Below are 15,805 nucleotides of genomic sequence, written 5' to 3' on the forward strand. Positions count from 1 at the left end.
CAAAATTCTAAATAACATATATTTTTTTTTATAAAAAATGTATAAATTACATGTATAATTACTTACAGATTACAAACCCTACTACAAATATAGGTAAAATTAGATATAGATATATTTAATTACGGAAACGATTTTTTTTTTTTTAATTTGGGTATAGAGACATTAGGTATTTTTTTGGAAGCAGGAAACATGAAAAATTAGCAACTGCTTTCGCCGAGAATTGAAGAACGGACCTCTGGAATACCGGCCCAGTGTGCAGAACCACTACACCACGAAGACACGCTAGGTGTGGTGGTGGTGTATTTAATTATGGCAAAGCACACTAGGGCTATCTGCCTAAGGGGAGGGATGTCTTCGTGGAGGACTTTCTAAGGGAAACTGGCTCGTATACACGTTACACGTGGGGAAAACCACGAAAACACCCATGCAGCCAGCCCGTTCGCGGGATTCGAACCTCGGATCGCACTACCAGGGTTCAGCGACTTTACCGCTCGGCCGCTGGTGGGCCGAAGACACGCTAGGAAAGCGGGAGAAATACCTTATATTACGTCTCTTTTTAAAGGCCGACTTTTTTTAAGGGGATCCGATCACTAAATCCTGGGTGTGGATATACCTCATCCAACACCTTTTTAGTTCGGGCGCCACTGTAGAGACATTAGGATTTTTTTGGGAAGCCGTAGAGATGAAAAATTAGCAACCGCCTTCGCCGTGAATCGAACCACGGACCTCTGAAATACCGGCCCAGCGTGCAGAACTATTACACCACGAAGGCACGCTAGGAAAGCGGGAGAAATACCTCATAAGGAAAATTTTTTTCCTCTAAGTACAGGACAGAAAATGTTTTTCAATCGCGCGATCTGTTACTGATATTGAATTGCAGTCGTGCGATAATTTCGCAGTAAAGATACATCTCTGATGACTATCCAAGATTCTAGAAACTTTGGTCTTATATAGAGATGGTCGTCTTATAGAAATAATGCTTAATATCAATATTTATTTATAATCTCAGAACTATTGGTCACTTTCAGAAGTGGTCGTTTGAGAGGCGATATTCTATATATTTATTTACTGATACTCTCAGATTCCAAAATTTGTTTATATTCTCAGAAATATTGGACGGAAGGTGGTCGTCCCATACATGCAAAATTTTACATTTCATTAAAAATGAATTCGGCATTATTTAACTATTTCCCTATTAATTAATTAATTAGATAACTAAAAATTAGGAAATAGTACTGTTTATTACGGAATAATGTAGGAACTTCTACAGAACTATATTCTTTCGCGTCATTGCACATTGTATCCGGCAAACTACTAGTTCCTCGTATTCTTCCGCAAATCCGTAAACATCTGTCTGATTTGAAACTAAATCCAAAATGGCTGCGCCATGAGGTTAACTTGTATGGATATTTTTTGTTGCATGAAAGGTAAGTTCAGTTGCAATACTTGTATGTTTACTTTTTTTGCTTTTCGAATTTATGTCATTTTGACTGTTAAATGTTTCACAGCTTTATGAATTGTTACCATTCTGTCGTGAATTAGTGTATCTCAATGGCTGGCTGTCTTTTCAAATATCTAATTTGCCCTGCTATCCAAATGTTTATGACTGAATTTTTTTTAGTCTAGTTTATGCATTCAGTTTCAAAATAATATGTGTGATCAGATTGCTTATTATTTTATTGCAGCAATAAATTTATGTTAAATAGTTTGAACAATTGTATTAAAATAAGAGTTTGCATTGTTTTGTCCAAAATATGTATGGTTGAAACATTATCTTAATCTAGTTTGTAATTCAAGTTTTTTTGGGGGTATTGTTCTGTTATTGGGACCAGAATCGGAAATGTATGAACCTGTGTTCGTAAGTATGTGCATAGATGTGTATATGTAGACACACAAACATACAAATATACAAGCATACATAAATACAATTCTGAACCCGGTCCTGATAACAGAACAGTACCTTTTTTAAATCTTTTTTTGAATATTTTATAAAAGGATTAAGCATTTTTCAAACTGCATATCATTTTAAGATTCGACTTGCAGGAAGACAAAATATGGTCATTCAATCAAATGCTTATGATTGCTTTTAACATTTTCTCATAAATATTTTATGCATTTTTATTGTATTTTAGATACTTTAGTTATGTAAAGTGAACATGAGAATATTAGAAAAGCTGAAGAATATGAATAGCTACCATAATACATGTATTTTTTCATCGAGTCCATTGTTTTAGAAACCAATGCACCATTATTATATGCTGGCTTATTTTATAGTTATATGCAGTTTAATTTTATGTTCATGTTACTGTAGTATTGTCATTATAATAAAAGTATTCATAATTTTTGTTGAATCTTGCAAGTTGCCTAACATTCAGAATTATTACTACCGAATTTTACTGATAGGTTTTTTCGAGTTAACATAATCTGTCTGATAAATAAAATAAATTGGTGTTTAAATTATATGCATTTCTCTTAATGTTTCATTGAAAGTGAGATGGAAATATAAATGCTATCCAGAAAAGTGAATTCTTTTTGCCTGAAATAACAAACTGTACTAAATGATTAATGTTTATATCATTTTAGAAATGTCAATATTAAAGTTTCTCCCCCTTCTCTTCTTTGATTTTGAAATAATTTATAATAAAATAATATATGCATAAGTGTAATTAATGTAAAGTGTCATTCAATAATATAATTTATTTTTACTGATATTTTTATATTTCTTATCTGGGTTTTCTTTTGGTGTTAGAAGGAGGAAAAGACTGTAATGTTTTAATTAAAGAAATAATTAAAACATTACAGTCTTTTAAATAACACAGTTACAGTAATGTTTATTGAAGCAATCAGTACTGTGTGATTGCCAGTGATTGAATAATGTTAAAATGCATTGTTCATAAGGAAATTTGCTTATCTTTGTGTTATAGATTTTATTTTGACACAAGCTGAAATTTGAATTATTGGAAGCACTTTGAAAACCCGAATTATTTCCTGAATCATTAATCAGGCCAATATATAACATACAAATTTTCATACAAAATTACTTCTTTGAGCATATTATAAAGAGCTCATTTAATTTATTTATTTGTACAAATTTTAGACAAAAGTAGCATGTAACAGTTAAAGATTTATTGAAGCCTACTTGTTACTTGTGGTAACAAAGAAGTGTGAAAGATATTGCCACATTAGCGAACATGACAATCATTGATGCTTAGTTTAGTAATTTAATAATATATTGAGAAATGCTGGGAACTTTCAGAAGTAGACATTTCGGAAATGATGGGCTTGATAAGAAATTTACACGGTTTTATTATTTATTCTTTAGTTAAGAATGGATTTTAGATGTTCATGTGAAAGAATTCTGTTTAATTATATGTGAAAGAATTGTTAAAGTTTGGCATTTAAAAAATGAATTAATAATATGCAATTATCTTTTTATTATACATATATTACTATATATTTCTAATGTGCTATGTAAATGTCAGTGCTAAACAATTGAGATACTATTGTCAGGGCAATCTTTTCTTATACATGAAAAATTCTGACACTTTCTTATCATCTGCCCTCACAGCTTCAACTTATGCTAAAACAGCAAGAGTATGCACACGATAATAGCAAACTATGAATGTGCATACCACACACATGTATTTACATGCTTTATATTTAATCTTTATTTCTGAATAGTATTCCATTGGATGAAAAATATGTGAATATTGACCAATGTATATATTTTTGTGTGTGTGCATCCTAAAATTTCTTGTTTCTTATAAAGTGCTTATTTGAATTACTACTTGTAAACAGAGCAGTAGATATGAACCATAAACTAACCATTTTGCCAATTTTCACAGCTTTGCAGATAGTCAGAAAGCACCAAAATTTGTAATAATGTTAAGTTTAAATGATGTTCTATACTTTTGTGTTGATTTTTCTATTCTATTAATTCTATTACTGTGTTATCAAACTTTCTGCAGGAATTTCAACTGGTTAAGATGTTATTACCATGTGGAGAAGAATTTGGTTTTCAAGCTAGAAAAAATTGCAGCTGAAGGATTTTGTAGAAGGTCAGTCAAACTGGTTTTAGTTAATTATAATTTAATTTTGGGTGAAGAATCCTCAAATTTATTTATCATAAGTGTCTAAAGGTCGTCTAAATTAAATTCTGCTTGTTTTTGAAATTTTTCATGACATTCATTCTTTGATTATTATTATTATTTTTTTAATTTACTAACTTATATCCAGGCACATAATGTTGCATTTAATGCCATAGCTTAAATATTGTAAAATGTTAAAATAATACATTTCACTTAAAAATGTGGTTGTGACAGTAAATTTTCTGTTACATTTAATCATATCTATAAACATTGGTATACATCATTTTTCAATAATCTGTATATTATTTTGTGCATTTCTTTTACATCCAAGATCTGGCATATGACTTGCTTTTCAAACTGATAACATGGTGTAATAATGTAATCTAATGGTTAAAGTTTACTATGGAATGGGCCAAATTTAATAAATTATTCTTTGATAGAAATTTATTCATGTGTTCAGTGTGTCTCATCTCTTTAAATTGCTAAAGTAAATTTTATGTACTTGCATTTAGGAATTTTGACTGTATCAGAGTAATTTTGTTTCAGTTATTATAACATGCAAGGGAAAAAATTCATTCATAGCTCCGTATTTAAAATTAGTTAATTAAAGTCTTTAATAAAGAGGGACGTTTTGTTGTTTTTAATGTCGATAGAGTTTAATTCAAAAATATGCCACATTAAGGGTTACTTTTTAACCTAATTTAAAATTTTCGTTACTTTAACATGTCCGATAATTGTTATTTTAACTCCGATATTGTAATAATATCAAAATTCCTTACTTTTGATAGGTAATCCAAATGTAAAACAAGAAAAGAAAAAATTAAAATCTAGAAGTATATTTATTTCATACCTCTAACAAATAAAAACAACACAAGCACTTTTTACTGTCTATCTGCATAGTGTGGCATGTCCCATAAGACTGAGATTTGTATGGTCAAATCCATGTTTCAGTTAAAGGAAAATGCATGCACAGTCTTCTGATTTTCCCTTCGATTAAGGATTCTGTATATACTAGCATAAGAAATATATTAGTTAATGCAGTGTTATACATCAATATTTATAGACAATTATTGTGGCTATGTTTATTATAATTTTGTTCACTGTAATGGCTGGAGTGCCTAAACCATCATGCTGTGTAAACAAAACTCAAATCTTCATCTCTGCATACTGCTCCACTAGTGTTTAAACCACTGAAATGGTGATTATGGTAGAACATCTTTGGTAAAAATTTACTCTACTGTAACCCTTGGCGAATCGTTTCTTTTTTTTATATCAAGATCGTCACCTGAGAGGATTGGCACCAATTTCAAGGTGGCCGCTACACAAAACCAAAATAAGAAGTCAGACATACACAAACTCTGTGTCCATGTACACATCGACCTATTAAAACAGAGAACTGCACAAACTGGGCATTGTGCACTGCCTTAACTTTGTCCATGTACACATTGATCTATTTTCACTTTAAGAAAATCAAAAAGTTAAAAATATCATAGTTACCAGAAAAAATTCGCCACTGTCTTAACACACAGACTACCAAAAATACACAAACAGAGAGGAATAAGTTACCAAAAATACATATTTCCTAACATAAAAACATTAAACAACAAATCTTCTAACAAAAATTAACACACAGAGACAAAAAAAATTAATGAAACGTCATTTTTTTAACATACCTTTTTTTTCACATGCGTATGTTGAGGCTTCCCACCACCATCCTCCAGGTAAGCAATTCAATTAAATTTTTCGTCTCTTAGTCACCTCAGACATACTCAAACGATGGTACCCACACCAAAATAATAAATAGCATGTTCAAAATACAAGACCATACCACTTCCATGCAACCAAACACAGCAATTGAAAAGAATGGTAAGAACCAAAAACCTGGGACCGTACAAAAGGTTTACTATTAAAAAAAGTAGCCCAAAACTAAATTTATCACAGCACGTTGGCAATATTTGCAGAAATAACTCCTTTTTATTGACAAAAAAAAGTTTTTTTTTTCCCCAAAGGCTACTTTCGCCAACATTATCAACATTAGGGTTACCGAAAAACTTATTTGACGCAATGGGCTTCCACATTTCACAAACAACCAATACCACTTTGCGATTTTTTTTCAGACAGAAACCAAGGTGTACCATACAGTAAAGATTAGCCACATCTTCATTTACTACTGTAAGTACTTCTTTGGTAAATTTCTGCGGTTAAATTCAAAAGTTTAAAATTGCATTAACATGATCAGATTCAGAGTCATAGCTAGGGTTTTCAGCGCTCAGGGACAACTGAAGATTTCACGCCCCCTACTGCTTGCCAAGGATGGAAAACATTTAATTCTAAAATGTTCTAACATCAGTTTGGCGCCCCTTGGATTCTGCACCCGGGGACAGATGCCCCCCCCTTGCCCCCCTCTAGCTACGCCCCTGATCAGATTTTATTTTCTGCACGTAGCTAACAATTACTTATGTGTTGTCAGATAAATGTTACCAGATGCAGTTAATTATTTTTTACTTGCCAATCTCATGAGACAAGTTTTTTTTGCTCCTGCAAAACTTTACTTTGTGTTGCAAAATAAATTCATTCTCACTCTTTTTGGACTTGCCTACACATTAAATTTAAAATAGTTTTATGAATAGGTAAGATGTGATTATCATAATTTTGTTTCTCTCTTTATCTCGGCAACTTTATATGTTGATTCGGTATCCAGGTTACCTACCAGTAGCTGATTGATAAAACTGCTCATATGTTCAGCTGGTGGTTTGAGTTTATTTTCTGACATAAAAAATTTTAAAAGGCACCCCCATGTTTATTTTACTGTAATCGAAAAATCAAATAATTGCTACTCTGTTTATAGGTACTAAATGTTAAAATATTTTAAATGCTTCCTTTAATTTGCATTCTAATAGTCATTTGTTTAAATTTAATTATGAATTATATTCACATATAGTAATTGTGAGTGTTTTTTTATTTTAGGTGCTGTGAAAGGCAATGATAGAGATCCAATTTATCAAGAGTTCTTATATACATAAGAATACATGGATATAAGATTGTTTTTCATGAATTCAAATAAAATGTGATAAATTGGATTAATAAAAACTATTTTGAATTTTGAAAAGTGTTTTTCCTCTGTTAATCATAATATAGTGCCATAAATTTCTGAATGTGTTTATTTTTCATCCAAATAAATAGCTTTACAAAAATTTGTCATATTAATAGATATTGCATAATTTAGCATTATTATAAATATTTATTATAGCAGATTTAGCTGAACTATTTTTTTAGTCTCTTTGCAGATGAAGTCACAAAGGTAAGTGGTTAGATATTTTTCTGTATTCCCCATTAAGTAATTTTATCTGGTAAATTATCATTACTTATATACTAAAGGTGGAAGAATAAGCTTTCCTTGAAGATACAAAAATTTGCAGATATTTCAAAAAATTGGTATACGTAAAAAAGTTCTTAAATTGCCACATATGCGAAACTGAAAATGTTATATATGAAATAGTTCAGAAATATAAATATTTTCACTATTTTTTAACTATAATTCACTGCATTTGTTATATATAATCACAGTTTAAGGTAGCAGTGCTTTTCTCACTGTGATTTCTCATGACAGAGATCATTTTGATTTCAGATGATCATTTTGATTCATGAATACACGTACATAAATCCACGTATTTTGATTTCTCTTTTGAGACCGAATAAAAAATGAACTAAACATTTTCGTTGACATTGAGAGTTGAATAAAAGCTCACCTCAAAATAAAATGAATTAATAAATTTATGGAAAATTTTACATTGCATATATTGAGCAGAAAAAGTAAACTGAATATACTTAATAGAATTAATAATTGGTAGAGTTGATAGCAGAATAAAATGCCTTAATTGCATGGTAAACAGTAGATTTTTTGAAGTTTTTCTATGTTGCGTAAAATGCAGATTTAAATTTTTGATATTGATTGTCATATAAATGGCAATTACTGTTTTATTTTGCTCTGAAATGAATGGTTAGTAATAAAATTCTGGATGAGACAACCTTTAACATGCGCTAGAATTTACAAAGTTTAATTTGGTGCTGATTTCAACGGGTAAATTTCATTTTACTGAATTTTGCATAAAATAATACCAATGAACCATTGCAAATTATTTTCAGAATTTTTGACTTCATATCGTCAGTCGTAAACTTGTTTCGCTTTTCATTCAAGTCTTGCCATTTGGCAAAATTTAACATATTTACCTTTAAAATCTAATATATTATTGACTAACAAGCCAAGCTATTTAAAAGCATTGCACACAGTTCTTAACAATGCTTTTTTTAATTTTTAATCTGATTGATTTAAAATGCATTTAATTCATGATATATCTAATTGAAAACATTTTAATATTTCTACATAATTACATGATATATTTCTTCATTTTTCAAATATATAGAAGATATATAACTTTCTGGTGTCAGTATCTTATAAAATGTTTTGCTATTTCCACTGCCCCATCTGTATTGATAATCTATACATTCATAAGCTTTTAGCCTCTTTGAGTGACTGCTAAAATCTGAGGCCTTTCAGATTTTTTTTTTAATTTTGTGAGCAGAAAGAATTTTAGAAGAGCTTGAGTTACCTTTTGAATGATATAAAGAATTGTTAACATAATGTCAAATTTTTACAACTAAATATTAAATATATAAAAAAGCCTGCAGCATTCTCATGTTACGAAAACATATTTATTTATTCTGAGGCTAGGAATTGATTTAGTTTTAAAAATACAATATTTTCCTTTTAACAATTTCCCAACAGTGTCATCAAAACACTATAAATTCCTTACATGTTTTAAAGAAAGATGATTCATTTATGTAAAGATTATTAAATGGGTAATTTTATTATTCATTTTTTAATACAAATTAACTGAAATTAGAAACTGATTTTGTAAAATAATTTAATTATGAATAATTCAATTTGGGGGCTATTGGATGTTTAAAAATGATCAAAAGATTTTTAATATCTTAAAAATAAAAGCAAAATTTTCAGTTTTAATATTTTGTATTAATAATTCATTTTAATTTCCTTGCTCAGTTTTAATATATTCACAAATTCAGATTTAAAAACAAAAGTTGTATAAATATTTTCAACATTTCTGATTTTTCCATAGTAACCATAGAGAACGATTTGAGACTATATGTGTAAAAAAAAGTAGGTTTTAGATCATCACCACATACTTTCACTGGAATTTTCCTCTGTATATATACTGGGATGTGACACTAAGCAGTTGAGAGTATGCATTTAAGAGGTTAAAGGGATATTGTAACTAGTGTTTCAAATCCTGATAACATCCCATACGCTGTCGGTGGGACGTAGATAGGATGTCCTAAGGATATACTGGGAAGTGACATTAAGCGCTCAGGAGGATGAGTTTAGGAGGAAATTGGGATATTACGGGATGTAGTAAGTAGGACTTTAAATCCTAATAACATCCCATATGCTGTCGATGGGACATAGATAGGATGTTTTTAGGATATAATGGGATGTGCTTAGGAGGTTTGTGGGATGTCCTTAGGATGTAGTAAGTAGGAGTTCATATCCTAATAACATCCCGCACGCTGTCGAAGGGACTTGGTTGGGATGTCCTGAGGATATCCCGGGATGTGACATTAAGCACTCGGGAGGAGGTGTTTAGGAGGTTCGCGGGGTATTCCGGGATGTCCTGAGGATGTGCGCATATCCCTCTAGCAACATCCTTGGGATATCCCAAGGATGTTTTTGTGCTATGTGGGAAATGAAAATTATTATGTGCAATAACTATTTTATTTTTCTTGGATGGTATTGAGTGCAATAATATGTCTTCTGTATTGATTATTCTGTGTGAAGTGTAAGGTGTAACTTGTTAAAATTTATATTTTTTTTTCTCCCCGGGGAGAGTATAGTTCATTAATTTATAGTTTATTTCTGGTATGTTTACATGATTGCTATAGTAACTATAATAGAAATTCTAAAGAATAATGTTAAGAAATAATTACTCAGTAATAGTTTGATTTGTAAAACAATAGTACTGCAGTGTTGAATATATTTTGATTTTCCAGGTAAATAGATATATATATATATTAATTGCAATAAGAGTTAAATAAATAAATAAATAAGTTTTTCCAGATCATTCAATGGTTAAATTTATTTTGTGTGCTCATGATTTTTACCAGTCTTTACTCAAATGGATTTTAGGGATATTCCGAAATAAACACAACGCAATTAGAACAGGTTATTGATACTGGGATGTTATGGTAGGAAAGAGTATTCTGGTGTTATGGTCAATTGTAGGATACCTTTTGGTAACGTAGGAAAATTTAGAAGGTAAAAATTCAAAAAAAAAAAAAAAACCATAAAATGATTCATAAAAATCAAAATTTTAATTTGTAATTATTCAAAATTTGAGCTACACAAGTTTGGTTATATTCTTTTTTGGCCTATTAATTCTAGTGTAATATATTTTGTCTTTCCGAGTTTACGCGAACTGCGTCGTCAATCTTGTACACGCAAACAATGGATAGGTAATTTTTTTCACGTAATAAACTCAGTTTTTCATGTCAAAAATTAATTTGATTTCTTAGTATATAATATCATTAGTTGCAGAAAAATTAGCTCTTTAATTTGACATAACTTTCGTTTTTCTAACTTTAATTGCATTTCAGTTATGAGCTTTAATTAGTAAATTTTTCTTCGTTTGCTTGTGATTTACTTAAAGGGAGATGAAATGCCCTCTTTCCGGTTGAAAAGTCACTTTTTGCGAGTTTCAGCGTTCTTTCGTTGGGACCCCTTGCAGGGTTGTTGAAATTCCTAATTTTTCCCTGCCACAGGTGGTGTTTATTTGGCGAAGGTTTGGCGACATAGAATTTCCGTTGAGGTTTCAAAGTAGTGGATTTGGCGAGCTTGATAACATGAGGGTATGTTGTTGTTGGAATTATTTTAACTTTCGGCAAAAAGTGGGTTGTGCCAACTTGGCAGTCCGGCGTCCCCCCTTTTAACGGGTTGTTTTGGGGGACGAGCATACTTTTTGACACGTCTTCTGCTTTCTTTTGAATTCCTTTCGGTTGCGCGCATCGGCAGCAGATTCTGCCGAGAAAATGCTTTTCTTAACCGATAATGTTACGGGCCTTGTGCCTCCGCGCCTTGAGCGCGGGCACTGGTTTACGGGTATCTTTGTCTATACCTAGGTCTTCGTAGCTACATCATATTTTTGGGGTGTATGCGTTTACATTAAAGTTCTCAAGAAATTTAATGCTGAAAATCGTCATCTAGAAAGATGTCTCTATTGTCTCTACCTAGTTCTCTACCATAGAAATGCTTCATTTGTTTTTTTTTGGCTTCCTCCAACACCCGCTTCTTCTTTGAACTTAGAAGTCGGACTCGCCTATTCCACCGACTGATTCCTGAGCTGAAATTTTCTCCTTGCTGACAGCTCTCGTCTCCAAGTGCTGGACTGTATTTCAAATTTCATCCAAGATGGGATCTTCCTTGTTCATCCTGAATCAATTAGAAAACCTCCTCGGCTCCCGTGATAACCTCCATATAATCGACGAAGTCTCTTTTCCTGCTACTCGCTACCGGCTTTACTCCTGAACTTCCAGGGGCAATTTTGTTTTGGATGGTTAGATTTTGCCTGCTACTCAGCAACTGCTTTTCTCAGATAAGTTTTTTTTTTATGTTTTCTTTCCCGGTTAGATAAAGTATAATGAATTCTCCAGTTAAATGATTGAATTAATTGATGAGTTGAGCATTAAATTGTTTTTGTAGTAGACCAAATTAACCTAACTCTATTGAAATCATTTTTTTTTGTGTGTGTCGATTAAGTAAAGTATTAAATTGACGAAGCATTTAATTTTTTTATTATTGTAACTTAACTTAATTGTAAAGGAAAAATAAGTTCTTGTAATTATATAATTCAACTTTGGAGTGCCTGCTTAGTGAGGATTGATTTGTAATATCTTTGTTTGTGCCTCTCTGCTACTCTCAGGGATTAAGTTTTGGTAGAATCGTAATAGTGTAATTACCTAACATTTATCCGGTTTAACACTATTTAATAAACAAATGAAAATTATTATGTGCAATAACTATTTTGTTTTTGTTGGATGTTATTGAGTGCAATAATATGTCTTCTGTATTGATTATTCTGTGTGAAGTGGAAGGTGTAACTTGTTAAAATTTATATTTTTTTTTTCTCCCCTGGGAGGGTACAGTTCATTAATTTATAGTTTATTTCTGGTATGTTTACATGATTGCTATAGTAACTATAATAGAAATTCTAAAGACTAATGTTAAGAAATAATTACTCAGTAATAGTTTGATTTGTAAAACAATAGTACTGCAGTGTTGAATATATTTTTATTTTCCAGGTAAATAGATATATATATATTAATTGCAATAAGAGTTAAATAAATAAATAAGTTTTTCTAGATCATTCAATGGTTAAATTTATTTTGTGTGCTCATGATTTTTACCAGTCTTTACTCAAATGGATTTTAGGGTTATTCCGAAATAAACACAACGCAATTAGAACAGGTTATTGATACTGGGATGTTATGGTAGGAAAGAGTATTCTGGTGTTATGGTCAATTGTAGGATACCTTTTGGTAACGTAGGAAAATTTAGAAGGTAAAAATTCAAAAAAAAAAAAAAAAAAAAACCATAACATTTTTGGTGCCATTCAAAAAAAAAATCCATAACATTTATTGGTGCCGTGACCAGGATAAATTGTAGGTGCTGTAAAAATTTTCAGATATAACATTAGCGAATTTAATTAAGTGATTCATAAAAATCAAAATTTTAATTTGTAATTATTCAAAATTTGAGCTACACAAGTTTGGTTATATTCTTTTTTGGCCTATTAATTCTAGTGTAATATATTTTGGCTTTCCGAGTTTACGCGAACTGCGTCGTCAATCTTGTACACGCAAACAATGGATAGGTGATTTTTTTCACGTAATAAACTCAGTTTTTCATGTCAAAAATTAATTTGATTTCTTAGTATTTAATATCATTAGTTGCAGAAAAATTAGCCCTTTAATTTGACATAACTTTCGTTTTCGTAACTTTAATTGCATTTCAGTTATGAGCTTTAATTAGTAAATTTTTCTTTGTTTGCTTGTGATTTAGTTACAGGGGGATGAAATGCCCTCTTTCCGGTTGAAAAGTCACTTTTTGCGAGTTTCAGCGTTCTTTCGTTGGGACCCCTTGCAGGGTTGTTGAAATTCCTAATTTTTCCCTGCCACAGGTGGTGTTTATTTCGCGAGGGTTTGGCGACATAGAATTTCCGTTGAGGTTTGAAAGTAGTGGATTTGACGAGTTTGATAACATGAGGGTATGTTGTTGTTGCAATTATTTTAACTTTCGGCGAAAAGTGGGTTGTGCCAACTTGGCAGTAAGGCGTCCTCCCTTTTAACGGGTTGTTTTGGGGGACGAGCACACTTTTTGACACGTCTTCTGCTTTCTTTTGAATTCCTTTCGGTGCTGCACGTATCGGCAGCAGATTCTGCCGAGAAAATGCTTTTCTTAACCGATAATGTTACGGGCCTCGTGCCTCCGCGCCTTGAGCGCGGGCTCTGGTTTACGGGTATCTTTGTCTATACCTAGGTCTTCGTAGCTACATCATATTTTTTGGGGTGTATGCGTGTACATTAAAGTTCTCAAGAAATTTAATGCTGAAAATCGTCGTCTAGAAAGATGTCTCTACCTAGTTCTCTACCATAGGAATGCTTCAATTGTTTTTTTGGCTTCATCCAACACCCGCTTCTTCTTTGAACTTAGAAGTCGGACTCGCCTATCCCACCGACTGATTCCTGAGCTGAAATTTTCTCCTTGCTGACAGCTGTCGTCTCCAAGTCCTGGACTGTATTTCAAATTTCATCCAAGATGGGATCTTCCTTGTTCATTCTGAATCAATTAGAAAACCTCCTCGGCTCCCGTGATAACCTCCATATAATCGACGAACTCTTTTCCTGCTACTCGCTACCGGCTTTACTCGTGAACTTCCAGGGACAATTTTGTTTCGGATGGTTAGATTTTGCCTGCTACTCAGCAACTGCTTTTCTCAGATAAGTTATTTTTTTTTATGTTTTCTTTCCCGGTTAGATAAAGTATAATGAATTCTGCAGTTAAATGATTGAATTAATTGATGAGTTGAGCATTAAATTTTTTTTGTAGTAGACCAAGTTAACCTAACTCTATTGAAATCATTTTTTTTTGTGTGTGTGTCGATTAAGTAAAGTATTAAATTGACGAAGCATTTAATTTTTTTATTATTGTAACTTAACTTAATTGTAAAGGAAAAATAAGTTCTTGTAATTATATAATTCAACTTTGGAGTGCCTGCTTAGTGAGGATTGATTTGTAATATCTTTGTTTGTGCCTCTCTGCTACTCTCAGGGATTAACTTTTGGTAGAATCGTAATAGTGTAATTACCTAACATTTATCCGGTTAAACACTACTTTAATAAAGAAATGAAAATTATTATGTGCAATAACTATTTTATTTTTGTTGGATGGTATTGAGTGCAATAATATGTCTTCTGTGTTGATTATTCTGTGTGAAGTGGAAGGTGTAACTTGTTAAAATTTATATTTTTTTCCCTCCCCTGGGAGGGTACTGTTCATTAATTTATAGTTTATTTCTGGTATGTTTACATGATTGCTATAGTAACTATAATAGAAATTCTAAAGACGAATGTTAAGAAATAATTACTCAGTAATAGTTTGATTTGTAAAACAATAGTACTGCAGTGTTGAATATATTTTTATTTTCCAGGTAAATAGATATATATATATTAATTGCAATAAGAGTTAAATAAATAAATAAGTTTTTCTAGATCATTCAATGGTTAAATTTATTTTGTGTGCTCATGATTTTTACCAGTCTTTACTCAAATGGATTTTAGGGTTATTCCGAAATAAACACAACGCAATTAGAACAGGTTATTGATACTGGGATGTTATGGTAGGAAAGAGTATTCTGGTGTTATGGTCAATTGTAGGATACCTTTTGGTAACGTAGGAAAATTTAGAAGGTAAAAATTCAAAAAAAAAAAAAACCATAACATTTTTGGTGCGATTCAAAAAAAAAAAGCCATAACATTTATTGGTGCCGTGACCAGGATAAATTGTAGGTGCTGTAAAAATTTTCAGATATAACATTAGCGAATTTAATTAAGTGATTCATAAAAATCAAAATTTTAATTCGTAATTATTCAAAATTTGAGCTACACAAGTTTGGTTATATTCTTTTTTGGCCTATTAATTCTAGTGTAATATATTTTGGCTTTCCGAGTTTACGCGAACTGCGTCGTCAATCTTGTACACGCAAACAATGGATAGGTGATTTTTTTCACGTAATAAACTCAGTTTTTCATGTCAAAATTTAATTTGATTTCTTAGTATTTAATATCATTAGTTGCAGAAAAATTAGCTCTTTAATTTGACATAACTTTCGTTTTCGTAACTTTAATTGCATTTCAGTTATGAGCTTTAATTAGTAAATTTTTCTTTGTTTGCTTGTGATTTAGTTAAAGGGGGATGAAATGCCCTCTTTCCGGTTGAAAAGTCACTTTTTGCGAGTTTCAGCGTTCTTTCGTTGGGACCCCTTGCAGGGTTGTTGAAATTCCTAATTGTTCCCTGCCACAGGTGGTGTTTATTTGGCGAGGGTTTGGCGACATAGAATTTCCGTTGAGGTTTGAAAGTAGTGGATTTG

The 15,805-nt window shown here is 31.5% G+C and overlaps 1 long non-coding RNA gene across 1 annotated transcript; it reads left to right on the forward strand.

Annotated features, from left to right (window-relative positions):
• The first annotated feature begins 1,441 nt into the window (after window positions 1-1,441).
• On the forward strand, window positions 1,442-7,197 carry LOC146999161 (uncharacterized). The gene is made up of 2 exons (XR_015041459.1): window positions 1,442-4,058; window positions 7,056-7,197. It is a non-coding gene; the product is annotated as an uncharacterized LOC146999161 (long non-coding RNA).
• Window positions 7,198-15,805: the final 8,608 nt, after the last annotated feature.

Source organism: Stegodyphus dumicola, chromosome 1, assembly GCF_044657685.1.
Source record: "Stegodyphus dumicola isolate Sdum_Otavi_A_Nest chromosome 1, ASM4465768v1".
NCBI lineage: Eukaryota > Metazoa > Arthropoda > Arachnida > Araneae > Eresidae > Stegodyphus > Stegodyphus dumicola.